Here is a 22,697-nt window from a genome sequence, read left to right on the forward strand (position 1 = left end):
AAATTAAAAGTTGTGAGATAAAACCATAGATAAAAAGTTGTAACTGATCAGATCTCTCCAGGATCCATTCTTAGAGGTATCAATTTTTCTACTACCTAAAATACAAGAAACCAGAATGTGTCACGTGCCCTACAATCTTCTTTATGTAATCTATATCTGAAGAACTTGAAATTATCCCACAAAACAGCATGGAAGATGTCAGGGTTTATTCCGTAAGAGTTCACTGCTGCTTCAGATGCTATTTCATTAATCCCTCTTTCCAAGATATGAGGTTGACAAGGAGTCATCTGATGAAATGTTCCACAAAGAGGTTTCCCCGATATAAATTTAAATCTGCTTCTTGCTTGCTACAGTTTGGATATTCAAAAAACAACTTCCAAAAAAGAAAAATCACTAAAAAAATGCAAGCAAACATTTCTTCCACTAAACCATTTCAGCAACTGCAGCTTGTAAAGTAATGACTTTCTCAGGCAGTAATGAATGGAATATTCCATGTGGTATTTTTGAGAAGGGGAGAAGGAAGAACAAAATGCAATAATTTAAAATAGTATGTCTAAAACTTACCTCTTCTCTCTTTACTAAAAAAAACCCCAACATTTTAACAATGAAGCCAGATTTTAACTTTAGTGCCTAACTAAATCCATTTCACCTAATCCCTTACAAAAAAAAATTAAAAATTAACACCACAAAAAGATAATTACAACTTTGTAGCATTTTAAACTTTTCAACAAGACTTCATTTTAACCCAGCAGAGTAGCCTAACTACTTATGAATTATGAATTAATGTCCTGTCCTCAAGATCACTGTGAAACAGAGCTAGATAGGCTGACAGGGGACAAGGCAGAGGGATGCAACTGGCTTTCAGTCTCATAAGCTTGCCGCCTCCCTTTAAAAATGTACAGTAAGGGGGCACCTGGGTGGCTCAGTTGTTAAGCGTCTGCCTTCGGCTCAGGTCATGATCCCAGGGTCCTGGGATCGAGCCCCGCATCGGGCTCCCTCCTCGGCGGGAAGCCTGCTTCTCCCCCTCCCACTCCCCCTGCTTGTGTTCCCTCTCTTGCTGTGTCTCTCTCTGTCAAATAAATAAAATCTTTTAAAAAAAATGTACAGCAAGGAAGAGAACTACTTGCAATTTCCATCCACCAGGTTTCCTCATGGTCTACAGGTATTATGAATGACCTCAAATTCAAATTACTAAACTGTTGCCATTTGCCTCTTATACCCCAAGTCCTATGCCTAATGTTTCAGGTATCATGGGCTACATCAGCAACTTTCATTAACAAGGGTTATAAGAAAGAGTTAATACATGTGTATCACTTATATCTATCACATAATAAGCAACATCATCATTATTATTGATTGGCTATCAGGTGATAGCTTTTTGTTTCAATCCTAACAGGATATACCTAAGACATATCCAGTGAAGTTTACCTTGAACAGAGTCTAACAGGACTATTGCAAGGATTAAATTAAACAATATGTGCACAGCACTAAAAATATTGCCAAGCTTGTTAAGTGCTCAATAAATGTCAGTTACAGCTGTAAATCTACACACATAAATGTAGCTATAGGGTCTTGGGGTGGCCAGAAGTAAACTTCACCATGGGTGAACAGATCCTTTCCCCCATGCAGAACAGAGAGAGCCTGGAAATTACATGCTTAGTTGGAGACTGAGAATACCCCCTTCTTCCCTTCCTACCACACCAACAATCTTTAGCTCCCAACATGAAAGAGTAAAGCCCACTCAAGGCTAATGACTCCTCAAATAATTAAACTTTAAACATTTTTAGGAAAAATATTGAAAACAATTTAGGTAATAGGCAAAATAAAGAGGCATGTGAAACTCTTGGCTGGTTTCTTAGTGTTCTGAAATTTATGTGAAAATTTTATTATATCTAAAACAGTCTAGCCCAGAGAGAACGCATTCCTACATTTGGCAGACCTCATTAACAGCGGAGGTTGAAAATCACCATACCAAGAGTCAAAAACAGGCTCTGTAATTTTAAGGAGTCATTTTCTTTTGGGGCAGGAGGTGCGCCTCAATTTCCCCCTTTACAAAATAAAAAAAACTCAGTAGTTTCCAAGAGTCTTTCCACTTATAAAATTCCTGTCTCAATTTCTCAATTCATTGTATTCTAAGCTCCAATGGGGCAAAACTCAAGAATGTCTCATGTGTTTACCACTTTATCCCTAGCACCTGGTAACCACAATGTAACAGGGGTTCAATAAATATCTGTTGAATGAATAGCCTTTCTGATATCTAAACTATAGGTGATTACAAAATTCAAGAGTTCTGAAATGACCCTGAAAATCAGATATCCCATTTTCCCAGTAAAAACTAATCAAAATAGTTTTGCCACATCAAATACAAGCTTGTGAGAATATAAATGAAATAATCAAATACCTATTTTAAATTGACTCAATTAATATATTTAACAATACATATTATTAAAATAATATGGCTAAAATATTTTATTCCACTCACATTCAGAAAACAATTACAGTCAAATTTTTCATATTCACCTTAAATGTTAGGGTCGTCATTGTAATACAGCCACTTTTGAAATCATCTAATCATTTTGATCTCAAACATCAATTTCACTTCCATCTAAGTCATTTAGATGCTGCACTTTTTGAATCCAGATATTAAAATGTCACCTGACATTTTATCTCAAATCACTATTAGTACCTATTCCCATAATACACAATTTTCCCCATTTGTTATGTAGGTATATATTAGAATCTCTATAATACAGCCACTTACTTTTATTCATCAACATACTTTTTAATCTTTCAAAAAAGCTTGTATATAATATCCAATACTTGACGATTTTTAAGGTCATACTTAGCCACGATTATTTAATCTGTGTTATATTCTACACTCATTGCATTTTCTATAAACATCCAAACTTGCATGAAGGACATTTCAAGCCAATGTGTTCTTCTTAAACTGTCATTTGTGTGCAAAGTAATTTAGAAATTACCCTGTAATACGAGCAACTTTGGAAGGTCTGAAATATAAGCATTTTGGGATGGCAACACCTCACCTAATATTCAGGCACATAAGATAGTTAACAGTATTTTAGAATATCAACAGCTTTCTATATATAGGCAACTGTTTCAACCATGACAGAACAGAGAAAGGATCAACTCTCCTACCTTAAAACTAAAGAACAGGACATATAAGAAAAAAATGATTTTTAAATATTGAACAAAGGCAGTGCAAAACAGTGATCCTTGTGAGAAGAAAAACAAATGAGGTGAGTCCCATAAATGCCTCAGGTAAACTGCCTGCAAAAAGTCTCCAGGCTGCAGCATAGGGAGGGGGGAAATAAACAAAGCCCAGCAATCTAAGGTAAGGAGAGAGATGAGAATTCAGGAAAGCCAAGGTGTCTAAAATTCATAGGTAAGAGTACCAGGGAGAAGACAGCTACATAGAGAGAACTCCACGGATCTGGATAATTCTTCTCAAGTCTTCAGATTATTTCTGCTCAGTCAGACATATAAGGACACTTGGGGAAAGAACTGTAGAAAAAAGCAGGTAGAACAATCCCAAGAGCTCTCACAGGGCCAAAAACAATGGAAAAACTCCTAATATAGAGAGCTGGGTAGAGCAGTCAGAAAAGTATAGGCACACCTCTTACTGCACTTTGCTTTATTATGGATTTTTGTTTATTTGTTTTACAAATTGAAGGTTTGTGGCAACCCTGTGTGTCAAGCAAGTCTACTGGCACCATTTTCCCAACAGCATTTGCTTACTTCGTGATTCTGTGTCATATTTTGGTAATTCCGGCAATATTTCAAACTTCATTATTCCATTTGTTATGCTGATCTGTGATCAGTGATCTCTGGTGTTATAATGTAATTGTTTAGGGGCACCACAAACTGCACCCATATAACAAAGCAAACTTAATAAATGTTGTGTGTGTTCTGACTGCTCCACTGACCAGTTATCCCCATCTCTCTCCCTCGTCTTGGGCCTCCCTATTTCCTGAGACACAACAATATTGAAATTAAGCCAATTAATAACTCTATAATGGCCTCTAAGCGTTCAAGTAAAAGGAAGAGTCACACATCTCTCACTTTAAATCAAAACTAGAAATGATTAAGATTAGTGAGGAAGGCATGCCGAAGCCAAGACAGGCTGAAAGCTAGACCTCCTGTGCCAAACAGCAAAGTCGTGAATGCAAGGAAAAGTTCTTAAAAGTGCTACTCCAATGAATGCATGAACGAGAGAACAAAAGAGCCTTATTGCTGACACGGAGAAAGTTTTAGTGGTCTGGATAGAAGAGAAAACTAGATACAACATTCCCTTAAGCCAAAACCTAATCCAGAGTAAAATCCTAACTCTCTTCAGTTCCGTGAGGCTGAGAGGTGAGGAAGCTGCAGAAGAAGTCTGCAGATAGCAGAGGTTGATTTATGAGGCTTAAGGAAAGCAGCTGTCTGCCTAACATAAAAGAGCAAGGTGAAGCAGCAAGTATGGATAAAGAAGCTGCAACAAGTTATCCAGGAGATCTAGCTAATTCATGAAGGTGGCCACACTAAACAACAGATGTTCGATGTAAATGACAGCCTTCTATTAGAAGAAGATGCCATTTAGGACTTTTCATAGCTAGAGTAAAGGTCTGACTTGAAAGCTTCAAAGGACAGGCTGATTCTCTTGTTGGGGCAAATGCATCTAGTGACTTGGAAGTTGAAGCTAAAGCTCATTTGCCATTCTGAAAATCCTAGGGCCCTTAAGAATTATGCTAAATCTACTCTGCCTGTGCTCTATAAATGGAATAACAAACCCTGGATGACAGCATATCTTTTTACAACATGGTTTACTGCATATTTTAAGTCCACTGTTGAGAGCTACTGCTCAGAAAAAAAGATTCCTTTTAAAATATTACTGTTCACTGACAATGCACCTGGTCACCCAAGAGTTCTCATGGAAGTGTACAATGAGAATAATGTTCTTTGCATACCTGCTAACACAAGAGCCATTATGTAGCCCATGAATCAAGGAGTAATTTCAACTTCCAAGTCTTAAGAAATGTATTTTGTAAGGCTATAGCTGCCATGGATAGTGACTCCTCTGATGGATCTGAGCAAAGTAAATTGAAAACTTTCTGGAAAGGATTCACCATTCTAGATGCCATGAAGAACATCCGTGGCATGAGAAAAACACTCTTCATGGGAAGAGTTCAAAATATGAACATTAAGAGGAGTTTGGAAGAAGTGATTCCAACCCTCATGGATGACTTTGAGGGGTTCAAGATTTCAGTGAAGGAAGTAACTGGAGATGTGGCGGAAATAGCAAGAGAACTAGAATTACAAGTGAAGCCTGCAGATGTGACTGAACTGCTACAACCTCATAACAAAACTTAATGGATGAAAAGTTGCTGTCCAAAATATAACACATAGGGAAAAGACTGAAAAAAAGAAGTTCTTTATCCTTTGCTACATCAAGTAGCAAGTATGCATTAGTTGCATACTAATGAGTATGCAACATTTTAATACAATTAAAGATTTTTTTTTTTTTAAGATTTTATTTATTTGTCAGAGAGAGAGAGCACGCGCACAAGCAGGGAGAGCGGCAGGCAGAGGGAGAAGCAGGCTCCCCGCTGAGCAAGGAGCCCGAATGCAGAACTGGATTCCAGGACCTTGGGATGACCTGAGCCAAAGGCAGACGCTCAACTGACCACCCAGGTGTCCCATAAAGATTTTTTATTTTTAAAATTTACCATTTATCAAACACTTGATATGTGTATCAGACTCCAGTTTTGCATAAATTATCCCATGTCATACTACAAGCACCATATGAGGTGAGCTCTGTTATCATCTCTACTTTACAGATGATGAAAGAAGCAAAATGAAGCAATTTTCTCTACATTATATAATGTAGTACAATATTTCTAAAAATACAGATTCAGAAACCAAGTTACAGAATGATATGTATGTATCTCTCATTTTCAATATGTATGTATGAACTAAATAATAATTAACATATAGGATTAGCTGAATAAATATATATCAAATGGTTAAAAGATATCTCAGAGAAAGAATGTTTAAAAAAGACTTTCAGTAACTTTTTGGGTATGTATATTTTAAGATATGCCAGAATTACGTTTGTAATCACAGATTTTTTTTTTTTTAAGGTAAATAACTGAAAATGAGAGAGAGCAGCAACTTTGGAAAAGGAGTGTCAGAAGCCAGGTTACAGTGTATTAAGAATGAGAAGGAAAGAAAGAAAAAAGAAGCTTAGGTAGGAAGAGAATGTAAGCTATCGGGTCCTACTAAGAAGCACTTTTTTCTGTTTTTCTTTTAGCAGAATCTTTAAATATATTTATAGGATAAAGAATGGTGCAAAGGCCCAAGAAAGAGAAAGAGGTTATAGATATTAAATGAAAAGAGTAAAGAACGAGATTCCAAAGAGAAAAGGATCAAGAGCAAAACAGAAGCTGTTAGCATTAATTATCTGACAAGGTGACTTTCACATAATTGAAAACATACTTTTTTTTAAAAAAGATTTTATTTATTTGACAGAGAGAGACAGTGAGAGAGGGAATATAAGCAAGGGGAGTGGGGGAGGGAGAAGCAGGCTTCCCGCTGAGCAGGGAGCCTGATGCGGAGCTCGATCCCAGGACCCTGGGATCATGACCTGAGCCAAAGGCAGACGCTTAACAACTGAGCCACCCAGGTGCCCCTGAAAACATACTTCTATAAAGCTAGAAATTTTTACAATAAGCATGTATCACTCTGCCAATCCAAAAAGGGGGTGGGCGGGGTTTAAGAGCACATGAGATCTCATTGTTCTAATACTGAAGATAGTCATAGAAGCCAACACAGATGCAGAACAATCAAAATTACCTAATTAGCTATTGGAAACATCACATAATCATAACTCATAATTCAAGACATACTGGGATGCCTTCTTGCAGCATATAAATTTATAACCACTGTGGCACACCTAAGCTTTAACAAAGACTTTTATTTTCTTAGTAACTGGATAACATTTTGCCAAGCTTGGAATAATATGGCAGTCGTTTCACTTCTTTCACAGCATTTCTTTATACCTCACTTCTAATTCAAAGTTATTGAATTGGGGGTATGTCCTTCAGTTCTAGTACTAATCTAGTACTCTAGTCTGGGATAAAACTGTCCTAAAATATAAACATGAAAATATAATGTAATAATGAATGTAAAATAAGCGCAGAGTGGTCATCGAAATCACCTGCAGATACCTCATGTACAATTCACTCAGTATACCTACCAGTTTTTTCATTACAGGGGCTTTGCATAGGGGTTGTGCATTTTTTCAAATTTTGCATTTTTTATTTACTATTTCCTAACATATCACTTAAAAATTGGAATGCGACAACACTGTAAATTTGGTGGTGGCAAGAGTGAAGGACAGTTCAGACTAATGTCTCAGAGTCTCTGAGAGAAAGAGATGTCTGCTAGAAAAATAAAACATCAAGAGGAAGGGTAGTGAAAAGAAGAAGTGTGGAGAAGTGAATCCGAGGCCATATACGGGAAGACAGACCGCGGGGGGAGGAAGCCTCCTTCAGCCAGCTACCAGCAAGTGATAGAGCATTGGAGCACAAAATCACAAAAAATATTTTTTTGGTGCTCCACGGAACACAAAATCTGGAACAAAATCCGTTCCAAAGCAGCGGAACTTGTAGAAGTCTGCTCTGCTGAGGGACGTCACTCCAGTGGCTAAGGGGGGGGGGGGGGTGGAACCCTCTCGCTGGGATAGTGGGGTCTCAAGACCCTCGGGGTCAGAGAAAGACCGGAGGTGCCTGAGTGAGGCAGAGCTCCCAGGTATTGGAGCGGAGAAGCCGGCTGCAGAGACAGAGCCGAGGTGTGAGTTCTCAGCTCGGGGTTGCCATAAACTGTGATCCGCGGCACAGTCAGACCACTACTCTTCCAGCAGGGACCCAACAAGCGGCAGATCCGGGGAGGCTCCCCTTTCTCCACCGGGAGGAGCAGTGCAGGAGTGCACTGCAGGGATCTGCTGGGTTTGGAGACTCCACACCGGGTCGGGTGCCAGAGACAGAAACGCTCGGTCACAGGCCAGGTGAGCACGGAGTGCAGCCAGAGACCAGGAAGACGGGAGTGACTGACTGCTTTTCTCTGAAGGTTCACTGAGGAGCGGGGCCCCGAGTTCTCGGCTCCTCCGGGGCGGAGATTGGGAGGCCGCCATTTTCAGTCTCGTCCTCCAAAAATGCTAGGAAAGCTTGCAGGGAACAAAAGCTACCGAGAACAAACCTGAGCAGATTACTTAGCCTGACCCCCAGCAAGAGGGGGGCAATTCCGCCTCCAGCAAAGACATTTGAGAATCACTGCAACAGGCCCCTCCCCCAGAAGATCAGCCAAGACTAAGTTTACCGATCAATGAGAACGGCAAAACCCCAGTGATAGGGGAATACAGCACACAGAATTCATGGCTTTTCTCATGATGCTTTAATCTTTCAAAGTTAATTTTTTTAATTTTATTTATTTTCTTTTTCTATTTTTTAGTTGAATCTTTCTTCTTTCCTTTTTCAACCACATCTTATCAATTCCTTTTTTAAAATCTTTAATTTTTCATTTTTACAGTCATATTCTATCTCTTCATTGTATTTAACCTTATTTTTTGTATATATATGTTTTTCTTTCTTTAAAATTTTGGGATACAGTTTCTTCTAACAGACTAAAATATACCCTGAATCTAGTGTATGATGTTGTCCTAGTCTCCTGCCTGATCACATTCCTTTATTTATTTATTTAAAGATTTTATTTATTTGACAGAGAGAGAGAAAGCAAGAGAGGGAACACAAGCAGGGGGAGTGGGAAAGGGAGAAGCAGGCTTCCCGCCGAGCAGGGAGCCCGATGCGGGGCTGGATCCCAGGACCCTGAGATCATGACCTGAGCCAAAGGCAGTTGCTTAACTGACTGAGCCACCGAGGCACCCCTCACATTCTTTTTTTTTTTTAATTATTTTTTTTCAACCAACTTATCAATTCCTTCTTTCAAATCTTTTTTAATTTTCATCTTTACAGTCATATTCCATCCCTTCATCGTATTTACCCTTAATATAAGTTTTTCTTTAAAATTTGGGGAGGCAATTTCTTCTAACAGACCAAAATACACCCAAAATCTAGTATGTGGCTCTGTTCTAATCACCAGCCTGATCATATTCTTTTTTTCTTTTCCTCCCTTTCTTTTCTCCCTGGTTTTGAGTCTCCTCTGATTTGTTTAGTGTATATTTTTCTGGGGTCGCTGTTACCCTTTTAGCATTTTTTTTAGCATTATGTTCTCTCATTCACCTGTTCTCCTCTGGACAAAATGACAAGACAGAAAAACTCACCTCAAAAAAAAGAGCAAGAGGCAGTACTGACTGCCAGGGATCTAATCAATACAGACATCAGTAAGATGTCGGAACTAGAGTTCAGAATGACGATTATAAAGATACTAGCTGGGCTAGAAAAAAGCATAGAAGATACTAGAGAATCCCTTTCTGGAAAAATAAAAACACTAAAATCTAACCAAGTTGAAATCAAAAAGGCTATGAATGAGGTGCAATCAAAAATGGAGACTCTAACTGCTAGGATAAATGAGGCAGAAGAGAGAATTAGTGATTTAGAAGACCAAATGATAAGGAATAAAGAGGCTGAGAAAAACAGATATAAACAACTACTGGATCACGAGGGGAGAATTCGAGAGATAAGTGATACCATAAAGCGAAACAACATTATAATAATTGGTATCCCAGAAGAAGAAGAAAGAGAAAGATGGGCAGAAGGTATATTGGAGCAAGTTATAGCAAAGAACTTCCCTATTTTGGGGAAGGAAACAGGCATCAAAATCCAGGAGGCACAGAACCCCCTCAAAATCAATAAAAATAGGTCAACACCCCGACATCTAATAGTAAAACTCACAAATCTCAGAGACAAAGAGAAAATCCTGAAAGCAGCTCAGGACAAGAGGTCTGTAACCTACAACAGTAGAAACATTAGACTGGCAACAGACCTATCCAGAGACCTGGCAGGCCAGAAAGGACTGGCATGATATATTCAGAGCACTAAATGAGAAAAATATGCAGCCAAGAATACTATATCCAACTAGACTGTCATTGAAAATAGGAGGAGAGATAAAAAGCTTCCAGGACAAACAAAAACTAAAAGAATTTGCAAACACCAAACCAGCCATACAAGAATTATTGAAAGGGGTCCTCTAAGCAAAGAAAGAGCTTAAAAGTAACATAGACCAGAAAGGAACAGAGACAATATACAGTAACAGTCACCTTAAAAGCGATACAGTGGCACTAAATTCATATCTTTCAATAGTTAACCTGAATGAATGGGCTAAATGCCCCAATCAAAAGACAGAGGGTATCACATTGGATAAAAAAACAAGGCCCATCAATATGCTGTCTGCAAGAGACTCATTTTAGACCCAAAGACACCTCCAGGTTTAAAGTGAAGGGGTGGAAAACCATTTACCATGCTAATGGACATCAAAAGAAAGCTGGGGTGGCAATCCTTACATCAGACAAATTAGATTTTAAACCAAAGACTGTAATGAGATGAGGAAGGACACTACATCATACTTAAAGGGTCTATCTACAAGAAGATCTAACAATTTTAAATATCTATGTCCCTAACATGGGAGCAGCCAATTATATAAGCCAATTAATAACAAAATCAAAGAAACACATCGACAACAATACAATAATAGTAGGTGACTTTAACAACCCCCTCACGGAAATGGACAGATGATCTAAGCAAAAGATCAACAGAGAAATAAAGGCTTTAAAGGACACACTGGACCAGATGGACTTCACAGATATATTCAGAACATTCCATTCCAAAGCAACAGAATACACATTCTTTAGTGCACATGGAACATTCTCCAGATTAGATCACATCCTGGGTCACAAATCAGGTCTCAACCAGTACCAAAAGACTGGGATCATTCCCTGCATATTTTTGGACCACAATGCTTTGAAAGTATAACTCAATCACAAGAGGAAAGTTGGAAAGAACTCAAATACATGGAGATGGAGGCTAAAGAGCATCCTACTAAAGAATGAATGGGTCAACCAGGAAATTAAGGAATTAAAAAAATTCATGGAAACAAATGAAAATGAAAACACAACTGTTCAAAATCTTTGGGACGCAGCAAAGGCGGTCCTAAGAGGAAAGTTTATAGCAATACAAGCTTTTCTCAAGAAACAAGAAAGGTCTCAAATACACAACCTAACCCTACACCTAAAGGAGCTGGAGAAAGAACAGCAAATAAAGCCTAAACCGAGCAGGAGAAGAGAAATAATAAAGATCAGAGCAGAAATCAATGAAATAGAAACCAAAAGAACAGTAAAACAGATCAACAAAACTAGGAGCTGATATTTTGAAAGAATAAATAAGATTGATAAACCCCTGGCCTGACTTATCAAAAAGAAAGGAGAAAGGACCCAAATAAATAAAATCATGAATGAAAGAGGAGAGATCACAACCAACACCAAAGAAATACAAACAATTATAAGAACATATTATGAGCAACTATATGCCGGCAAATTAGATAATCTTGAAGAAATGTATGCATTCCTAGAGACCTATAAACTACCAAAACTGAACCAGGAAGAAAGAGAAAACCTGAACCACTAAGGAAACTGATCAAAATTGAATCAAAAACCTCCCAACAAACAAGAGCCCAGGGCCAGATGGCTTCCCAGGGAAATTCTACCAAACATTTAAAGAAGAATTAATACCTACTCTTCTGAAGCTGTTTCAAAGAATAGAATTGGAAGGAAAACTTCCAAACTCGTTTTATGAGGCCACCATTACCTTGATCCCAAAACCAGACAAAGACCCCATCAAAAAGGAGAACTACAGACCAATATCCCTGATGAACATGGATGCCAAAATTCTCACCAAAATACTAGCCAATAGGATCCAACAGTACATTAAAAGGATTATGCACCACGACCAAGCAGGATGTATTCCTGGGCTGCAAGGTTGGTTCAACATCCGCAAATCAATCAATGTGATACATTAATTAAAGAAAGAACAAGAATCATATGATCCTCTCAATAGATGCAGAAAAAGCATTTGACAAAGTACAGCATCCTTTCTTGATTAAAACTCTTCACAGTGTAGGGATAGAGGGTACATACCTCAATATCATAAAAGCTATCTATGAAAAACCCACAGTGAATATCATACTCAATGGGGAAAAACTGAGAGCTTTTCCCCTAAGGTCAGGAACACGGCAGGGATGTCCACTATCACCACTGCTATTCAACATAATACTAGAAGTCCAAGCCTCAGCAATCAGACAACAGAAAGAAATAAAAGGCATCCAAATCGGCAAAGAAGTGAAACTCTCACTTTTTGCAGATGATAGGATACTTTATGTGGAAAACCCAAAAGACTCCACCCCAAAACTGCTAGAACTCACACAGGAATTCAGTAAAGTGGCACGATATAAAATCAATGCACAGAAATCAGTTGCATTTCTATACACCAACAAGACAGAAGAAAGAAATTAAGGAGTCGATCCCATTTACAATTGCACCCAAAACCATAAGATACCTAGGAATAAATCTAACCAAAGAGGCAAAGGATCTGTACTCAGAAAACTATAGAATACTCATGAAAGAAATTGAGGAAGACACAAAGAAATGGAAAAACGTTCCATGCTCATGGATTGGAAGAATATTGTGAAAATGTCTATGCTCCCTAGAGCAATCTACACATTTAATGCAATCTCTATCAAAATACCATCAACTTTTTTCAAAGAAATGGAAGAAATAATCCTAAAATTTGTATGGAACCAGAAAAGACCCCAAATAGAGGAATGTTGAAAAAGAAAAGCAAAGCTGGTGGCATCACAATTCCAGACTTCAAGCTATTACAAAGTTCTAATCATCAAGACAGTACGATACTGGCACAAAAACAGAAACACAGATCAATGAAACCGAAGAGAGAGCCCAAAAATGGACCCTCAACTCCATGGTCAACTAATCTTCGACAAAGAAGGAGAGAATGTCCAATGGAAAAAAGACAGTCCTCTTCAACAAATGGTGTTGGGAAAATTGGGCAGCCACATGCAAAAGAATGAAACTGGACCATTTCCTTACACCACACACAAAAACAGACTCAAAATGGATGAAAGACCTAAATATGAGACAGGAATCCATCAAAATCCTTGAGGAGAACACAGGCAGCAACCTCTTCGACCTTAGCCCCAGCAACTTCTTCCTAGAAACATCGCCAAAGGCAAGGGAAGCAAAGGCAAAAATGAACTACTGGGACTTCATCAAGATAAAAAGCATTTGCATAGCAAAGGAAACAGTCAACAAAATCAAAAGACAACCGACAGAATGGGAGAAGATATTTACAAATGATGTATCAGATAAAGGGCTAGTATCCAAAATCTATAAAGAACTTAAACTCAACACCCAAAGAACAACTAATCCAATCAAGAAATGGCAGAAGACATGAACAGACATTTCTGCAAAGAAGACATCCAAATGGCCAACAGACACATGAAAAAGTGCTCAACATCGCTCGGCATCAGAGAAATCCAAATCAAAACCTCAATGAGATACCACCTCACACCAGTCACAATGGCTAAAATTAACAAGTCAGGAAACAACAGATGTTGGTGAGGATGTGGAGTAAAGGGAACCCTCCTACACTCTTGATGGGAATGCAAGCTGGTGCAGGCACTCTGGAAAACAGTATGGAGGTTCCTCAAAAAGTTGAAAATTGAGCTACCCTATGACCCAGCAATTGCACTACTGGGTATTTACCCCAAAAATACAAATGTAGTGATCGGAAGGGGCACCTGCACCCCAATGTTTATAGCAGCAATGTCCACAATAGCCAAACTATGGAAAGAACCTAGATGTCCATCAACAGATGAATGGATAAAGAAGATGTGGTATGTATACACACACACACACACACACACACAGGAATATTATGCAGCCATCAAAAAACACGAAATCTTGCCATTTGCAACGATGTGGATGGAACTAGAGGTTACTATGCTAAGCGAAATAAGTCAATCAGAAAAAGACAAATATCATATGATCTCACTGATATGAAGGCAGACACTCAACTGACTGAGCCACCCAGGAGCGCCTACATTAGACTGTTCTTACTCATAGGAAATGTATACTGAAGTTTTCATAGTTTAAGTGCTTGATGTCTGCAACTGATTTTCACATAGTTTACAAAAAATACACATACACAGAAAAAGCATGACAAAATGTTAGTAACTGCTGACTCTATGGATATTTGGAGGTTTGCTGTACTACATGGATGTTGTACTATTCCCTTCATTTTACTGGAGTTGGAAGATTTTTATGATAAAGTTAGAAAAAAATATAATCACCTTTAGCCTATTATGTAATTACAGTATGGAAAAGAACACAATTCTCACTTCATTTGAACAGATACTACATGCAAGTACTACATATATTTTAGTAAATACGACAGTCTCTAGCCTCAAGGACTGATAGTCTAGTAGAGACCAAAATAACACAAAATACTATACATTTCACAGCATTTAATTACAGTAGGCATGAATACTATCAAGCAAAGGCAGAAAGTGCTATAATAGAGGCTCTGATAATCTGAGAGGTAAAGAAAGGCTTCTATCAAGAAGTGACCTCACAGTCATCCTTAATTGTCTTGAGTGATCTCCATCTTACTCTCACAACCCATTTCCAATCTGTCCCAAATCTTTGTGTTCTACATTTAAAATATCCATAATTCAGCAACTTAGCACCCTCATTATCACCACTCTGGCTCACGCCTACATGCATCCTTAACTGGATCACTGAAACAGACTCCTAACAGGTCTCCTGCTTTTACTCTTACCACAGACTATTTTCAACAAAACAGCCTAAGTGATCCTTTTAAAGATTAAGTTAAATAATGTCACTCCTCCACTCCAAAACCCTGGAGAAGCTTTACATGATCTGCCTCTGCCTTACCCTTTGTCCTCATCTCCCACCACTCTTTCCCTTACTCACTATGCTCTAGCCATACTGGCCATCTTGCTATTTCGCATACATTCCAGTCTTATGCCTTACAGTCTTTGCACTGATTATTTCCCCAAATAGCTGCATCAACTTCCAACTCCCTATACAAATATCACGCTCTCAATCAGGCCTATCATGAATACCCTATTAAAAATTGCAAAGTGTACTGCAATGTACTTTGTAAAATTGCAAAGGAATCTGACATTCCTGATACCCTCACTCTGCTCTTTTTTTCCCTCCCATATCACTTACCACCTTCTAACATATTAGATAACTGATTAATTTATTGTTTATTACCTGCATTGCCACTAGATGTATGCTCCATGAGGACAGGGATCTCTGCACTTATTCAAGCACCTGGTTCAACGCGCGATACATAATAGGGGCTCAATATCTGTTGAAGAACTGACATTTAAAATAAAATGCTAAAAATAAGCAGGAGTTGGCAAGAAAGAACTTCCTATGCCGAGGAATTATTATGTGGCGACCCTGAACTAAGAGGAACCAGTGGCCAAAGAATGAAAGAGTTTTATTTATTTTTTAAAAAAATTTTTTTAAAGATTTTATTTATTTATTTGACAGAGAAAGACACAGTGAGAGAGGGAACACAAGCAGGGGGAGAGGGAGAGGGAGAGGCAGGCTTTCCGCTGAGCAGGGAGTCCGATGCTGGGTTCGATCCCAGGACCCTGGGATCATGACCTGAGCCGAAGGCTGACGCTTAATGACTGAGCCACCCAGGTGCCCCAAGAATGAAAGAGTTTTAGAAGATGAGTGGAAAAACAGGCAGTGGTCAAATAATTTAGAATTTCTGAGTCTCATTAGGGATGTCTCACCTCATTCTGAGAGGAACAGAAGCCAATGAAGGGTAATGAAATGATCTGCATTTTATAAAAATAATCTTGGAGGCAAAGTGGTCATAAACTCAAAAGGTACAGTGTGAATGCAGACAGGCCAATTAAAGGGACCATTACAATAATCTAGGCAAAAATAGAGGGTGGTTTATACTACAGTGCCAAGAACAGAGATGCACTGAAATGCTGATTTCATGTGAAGTTTTGCAAACTGCAGTATGGATTACAAATATAAATGTGAAAAGCAAAATAAAAAGTTTTTGACAAATAATAAAGTAGGGTAACTTTATGACTTTGAAGCTGAAAAACATTCCAGTAGGCACAAAGAGCATTAACCATAAATTGGTTATATATTAGATTTATTGGATTAGATTTAAGAAATACTGAAAAGATATCATTAGTAAAAGCATGCCTCAAAGTGGGAGAAAATGTACCTTATACATATGTATTATACATATATCCAACAAAGGAATCGTATCCAGATAGAGATCTACAAATTAATAAGATGAAAGACAATCCAGGGAAAAAAAAGGTAAGAAACTTAAATAGACACTTCACAAAAGACAGCAAAATGAATAAACATATGAAAAGGTATTACTATTAATCTTGTTAATGATAGGGAAAATGCAATACAACAATATGAAGTACCACTACACACCTACTGAAATAGTTTATATTATTAATGAAAAGACTGACAATTAACAAGTGTTGGTAAATTTGTAAAGCAACGGAAACTTACACATACTGGTGGTTAATTATAAAAATCAGGCGTAACCATTCTGCAAAACTGTTGTCATTATGTTCCAAAACTAAACATATGCATATCATTTTCACAACTGGGTATGTAAACAACAGAAATGCATCACGGGTGCACCAAAAACTACACACACAGTTCTGCTATAACATTTTGAAAAAGCAAATTTGTTCCAATGCAATTGATGTGTTAGGGAACAATACTAGCTAACACAAATTTCATGTTTGCTTATGTCCAATCTTGTCCATGAGAAACACTTGGTGAGAACAGAAAATTGCACCCAGATGAAACAAACCATATAGAAATACACAAAAAACACAAATTTCAGACCTCAGCTTATTGAATGTTAGGATTCATACTCACCCACACCTGTTGTGTTAACAACTCTATATCCAATTTCAGATAAATTCCTGGGCCAGCACTGCACAATAACTCACAAGCTGCAACCCTGACACACACTCCCATATGAAACAAGATTTTTTTTTTAAAGTAAAATGCCATATTTATTGTAGTACTTATGTACTCCTTAACCATTTAACATATATGAAACTGTGCTGCCATTTTTATTAAGATATATCTTTTTTTTATGTATGTCACTCACCAAGTTTTGAGCTTTGAGTCTCTAACTCCATTTTCTACATAAGCCCTGTAGTTTTTATTGCACAATTTCGCATTGTGTAGTGATTTTTAAGAATATATAGGTTGTGCTATGGCAAAACAGACTATAAAAGAATGTTCAAAGCAGCACTAACCTGAAACTGAAAACACAAATAGCCATCAATATACTACAGTATATTTATCTGTCATACACTGGAATATTATACAGCACAGAGAACAAAAAAACTTCCACTTGTGGATGAAATTCTCAAATTTAAGAAAAAAGAAGCTAGACATAGTACATACTGCCCGAATCTGTTAAATACAGTTTTAGGAGAGGATGTGGATTCCTGATTTAGAAATCAGGATGGTTCTTTGAGGAATAGGATACAGGTAGTGACTAGGAAAGGTACAAGGAAGATTTTGGGGGTACAGGTATATTTCTTTTTTAAAATGTGATATAATGTACATACCAGGAAATTCACCAAATTTTAAAACATACAACTCACTGGTTTTTAGTATACTCAGACTTGTGCAACCATCATCACTATCTAATTCCAGAACCCATTAGCAGTTATTCCATTTTCTTTTTCTTGACCTGGTATATTCACAATGCAGTAATTCATCAAGCTATACATTTATGATTTGTGCACGTTTATGTATATATACTACCCAGTACTTCAATAATTCAAGTCAATGTTTAGAGGACTTCAGATTAAACCTGGTGGACTAAATATATGCTTTTAACTCTGCTATCTCCTAAAATTCTACTTAAATTAAAGCAGATGGATTATTTTAAAGCACTAAATCATAAGTCAAAGAGAAGGGAAAAGAATTTATCTTCCCTACCCAGTCAGATGATTTCCTTCCCCTGAAGATAAACTCAGAAGCGCTGAAACGTGGAGCATGGAGATAGCAGGGATAACTGAAAATGAGTACATTACTGAAAGCAGACTAAGTGTGTAAAACAATACTTTTTTTTCTTTTTATAGTCATATTATACCTCCTGATATGTAATCATTTAATAACATATAGAGGATATATAACCTGTACTTTTATGCCTGCTATTTTATATTGCATTAAGTGGCTGTACCATAATGTGTTTATCCATTTTCTTTTTTTATAAAAATTTTTAAAGTAATCTCTACACCCAATGTAGGGCTTGAACTCATGACCTCAAGATCAAGAGTTGGATGCTCTACTAACTGAGCACCCCTATCCAGTTTCTTACTGATAATCATTTAGATTGCCTCCTTGTTGATTTTTATTAATATTACAAATAATACTGCAACGAACATGCATATATATATATAACTAAATATATATTAAAAATTTTTTGTGATTAGATCTCTAACATATGCTAGATCCAAGGATATGAGTATATACTGTTGTCTTTCAGAAAGGTTGTACCACTGTACCTCCTACCAACAGTATGAGTTTCTGTTTCCTCATATTTAATTGATCTTTGACAATCAAATTAGTTAAAAATACTCCCATTATCAATTTGATATGCATGCTTTTAAAGTGAGGTTGAGCATCTCTTCAAAGGCTTATTTGGTCCATTGGTATTTCCTTTTCTCTAAACTGCCCACTCACATTCTTTGGTCACTTTTCTATAGAATGTTGATGTTTTTCTTACTGATCTGTAAAGAGGTTTTTTGAATTGAGAAGGGGGGGAATTAGTCCTTTTCATAAATGTAACAAATTTCCCCCCAGGATATCATTTCTCAAATGCTTAATGTATCTTTTCAAGATACAGAAGTTCTATAATCAAACTTCAAACAAACTTTGTGATGTTCACAAGAAATTCCACAAAGTCAGCATTCTTTTTTTTTTTTTTTATTAAGTGGCACCATACACAGGGCTTGAACTCATGACCATGAGATCGAGACCTGAGCTGAGATCAAGAGTTGGACACTTAACTACTGAGCTACTCAGGTGCCCCCAAACTAAGCATTCTCAACCCTTTCTTTTAATTTTTCTGGATTTTGTTTGTTGTCATGCTTAGAAAAGCTTTTCCTGGGCGCCTGGGTGGCTCAGTCAGTTAAGCGACTGCCTTTGGCTCAGGTCGTGATCCTGGAGTCCCGGGATCAAGTCCCACATCGGGCTCCCTGTTGGGTGGGGAGCCTGTTTCTCCCTCCGGCCCTCCCCGCTCTCATCCTCTCTCTCTCTCTCTCTCCAATAAATAAATAAAATCTTAAAAAAAAAAAAAGAAAAGAAAAGCTTTTCCTATCCAAAAATCATTAAAATGGTCATTTTTGGTTTCACTTAAAAAACAATACAAAACAAAAAAAACCTTTGACTCTTTGGTCTGCTTGCAATGTATTATCAAAAACAGAACTGCCATAGACTGAATGTTTGTGTCCCCACAAAATTCACATGTTGAAATGCTAAACTCCAATGTGATGGTATTAGGAGGTGGGGGCCTTTGGAAGGTGATTAGGCCATGAGGGAGGAGGCTTTGTGAATGGAATTAGTGTCCTTATAAAAGAGACCCTGGTGAGCTCCCTCACCCCTTCCTCAATGTGAGGACATTGAGAAAAGGGCCAACTATGAACCAGGAAATGGGCTTTCATTGGACAGCGAATCTACCTGTGACTTGATCTTGGACTGCCCAGCTTCCACAACTGTGAGAAATAAATTTGTGTTGTTTATAGGCTACCCAATCTGTGATACTCCGTTACAGCAGCCCAAAAGGACTAAAACAGGATACTGCATCCTTTTCTGTTGGAATTTCTCATTAAATCAGGCAATTTCTCCTACTCTTGCATCTTGCTTCCTGTCAAATATTCTTCCTTTACCATTTCTAAAATTTACTCTTATTTTAGGATAGATTTGTTTCCATAAAAATGACATGTGCTCATTATTCTTAATAAAGTAACAAAGTACTAAAAAGAAAAAAGTCCCCATCACCTAGAAACAATCACTAATATTATGCAAACATTATTCCAAACAACGTACTAGGTAGGTACATGTTCAAAGTAGAAGACAGACATACCAAACACAAAAAAGTTCTAAGAAAATGGGATACTATCATGTCACTGTAAAAATAAATGGCATTACTTTTCATTTTACTACATCAGAAGAAATAAAGTTACAAGGGCACAAATTAACTGACAAATGAGGATCTGGCAAGTTATACTAGTTACCAACTATAACAACAACAACAAAAAGGACAAGAAAGAAAAGTGAACAAATGTTTTACAAGACAAAGATTTTCACTTTGAGTAAGAGAAGCATGCCCTGGAAATTGCTCAATCTCAAATACTTTTTTGCAAAAAAACCCTCTTTATAATAACCCTATAAAAGCGAACATGAAGTAAAGGAGACAGTAAGATTGTGTTGCATGCAACTTCGTCACAAAAACATTACCTTACTATCTATTTATTTATTTTAAGGAGGGGGATAGAGAGAGAGAAGGAGGGGAGGGACAGAGGCAGAGGGAGAGAGAATCTTAAGCAGGCTCCACACCCAGTGCAGAGTCCAACTAGGGGCTGGATTTCATAACCCTGAGATCATGACCTGAACTGAAATCAAGCGTCAGACCCTTAACAAACTGAGCCACCCAGGTGCCCACATTACCTTACTTTTTTATCCAAGAATTAGTGCACAAGTGCAATAATAACCTAAATTTTGTACGAGATAAAATATTTTCATGATTTGCATATTATTTTTCAAGTTATAATCAAATAAAAACTTCCTCTGCATTTGTTTTAATTTGGGTCAGTGGATTCTCCTCAAATACAAAACTATTTTTTTTAAAAGATTTTATTTATTTATTTGACAGAGAGAAAGACAGCGAGAGAGGGAATATAAGCAGGGGGAGAGGGAGAAGCAGGCTTCCTGCCGAGTGGTGGGCAGCAACCAGACAACCCTTTGGTAATGAAGCAGACAGTTTCTAAGTTTTCTTTTTTATGTTATGTCACATAAAACTGTAAAATTTTAGAGCAGGGAGCCCGATGTGGGGTTCGATCCCAGGACCCTGGGATAATGACCTGAGCTGAAGGCAGTTGCTTAATGACTGAGCCACCCAGGCGCCCCTACAAAACTATTAAATAAGGTGAATTAAATGATCTCTCTTTTCAGTCCTAAACATTATGCGTCCAAGAATCTAAAGAGATCAAGTCAAGGTCACTTAGCCAAGTTTTCTGTCCAAATTAAGCATAAATAAATGGGGAACAGGGGAATATACTTTCCTTCTCTTACAGTACTCTCAAAAAAAAAGAGAAATGAAATGTCTAAACATTCCAGGGGTTTTTTTGTTTTGTTTTTTTAAGTCCTTATGACTCTCATCCATCAGTGTGTTTCAAAACTACTTACATTTTCAGAGTAGCATCTATCAGGGTATTCTGTCCTCTCTGCAAAACAGTACTTCTTTTTAACTGAACTTAGCTTGCACTCAAATTTGACATACACAGATCTTCCCCTTTTTAAAAAAATCTAGGACTTGATGGACACATCTCCATGATCCCGTTACTAAGTCCATCCATGAATGGGTATAAATTTCAAGCATACTAGAGCATTTTCCATGAGCCAAGCCTTTAGCAACATTTTAATCATATTTCCTTCTCATCCCTTTTCCTAATAATACCTGCCATTTATGGTCTGAAAATTCTTATTCTCCTATTCTCCTGTTAACATGTCCATAATACACCCTTTAGGAGATACAGAAACCAGCACTGCAGAGAGTATTTCTAAGTACCAGTGCCTCATTTTATAAAAGTTGAAATTTTCCAATACTGTTCTTATTTTTTTTTTCCCTTAAGATTTTATTTTTAAGTAATCTCTACACTCAACGTGGGGCTCCAACTCACAACCCTGAGATCAAAAGTTGCACGTTCCACTGACTGAGCCAGTCAGGCACCCCTGAAATTTTCCAATACTACTTTTGATGGAATTCAATGCATTGTTTATCTTTCTAACTGAAATCTATATGGAAATTAACTTCCAGCTTGCAGTATTATCCACTTATTTACCTTAATGAACATTTACTTTTACTGGTTACATTGAGCCAGCCATTAACTGAACAATCTCCTATAAAAATAGGCAAACCAACTATAAGAACTCTATGCTTTATATTCATAGTTGAACATAATAAATCAGACAATAGAAAAAAATAGTAAGTAATTAAGTAAGAAACTCAATTCTCTTAAAACTTAACATGTTTCCTCAAAGCAAAATTTTTAACCTAGGACAATAAATGTGAAATAAAAATTGTATTACTGGTTAACATTTAAAAAATCTATTTGGAATCAATCATAAGTGCAAATGATATATCAACAAAAGGGAATGAAAACTTAATGATCCAAGAGTGATTAAAAAAGTAAAAATAAAAAAATAAAGACACAAAGCCAATACAACACTAGAATCTCTCTCTAATCAAAGAAAAACATGTAAGTGCAGACCAGGATTAGTAAAGAGAACTGGGAACTGGGTGTTAAGAGGTCTGAAATCCAAGGGTAGACTTGCCCAA

General features: G+C 37.3%; 1 protein-coding gene across 8 annotated transcripts in view; it reads right to left on the reverse strand.

Moving 5' to 3' along the window:
* DLG1 (discs large MAGUK scaffold protein 1) overlaps positions 1-22,697 on the reverse strand; it is a 259,668-nt gene that overhangs the window by 219,391 nt on the left and 17,580 nt on the right. The gene's annotated exons all lie outside the window — the stretch shown is intronic.

This window comes from Neomonachus schauinslandi, chromosome 1 (genome assembly GCF_002201575.2).
Source record: "Neomonachus schauinslandi chromosome 1, ASM220157v2, whole genome shotgun sequence".
NCBI classification, from domain to species: domain Eukaryota; kingdom Metazoa; phylum Chordata; class Mammalia; order Carnivora; family Phocidae; genus Neomonachus; species Neomonachus schauinslandi.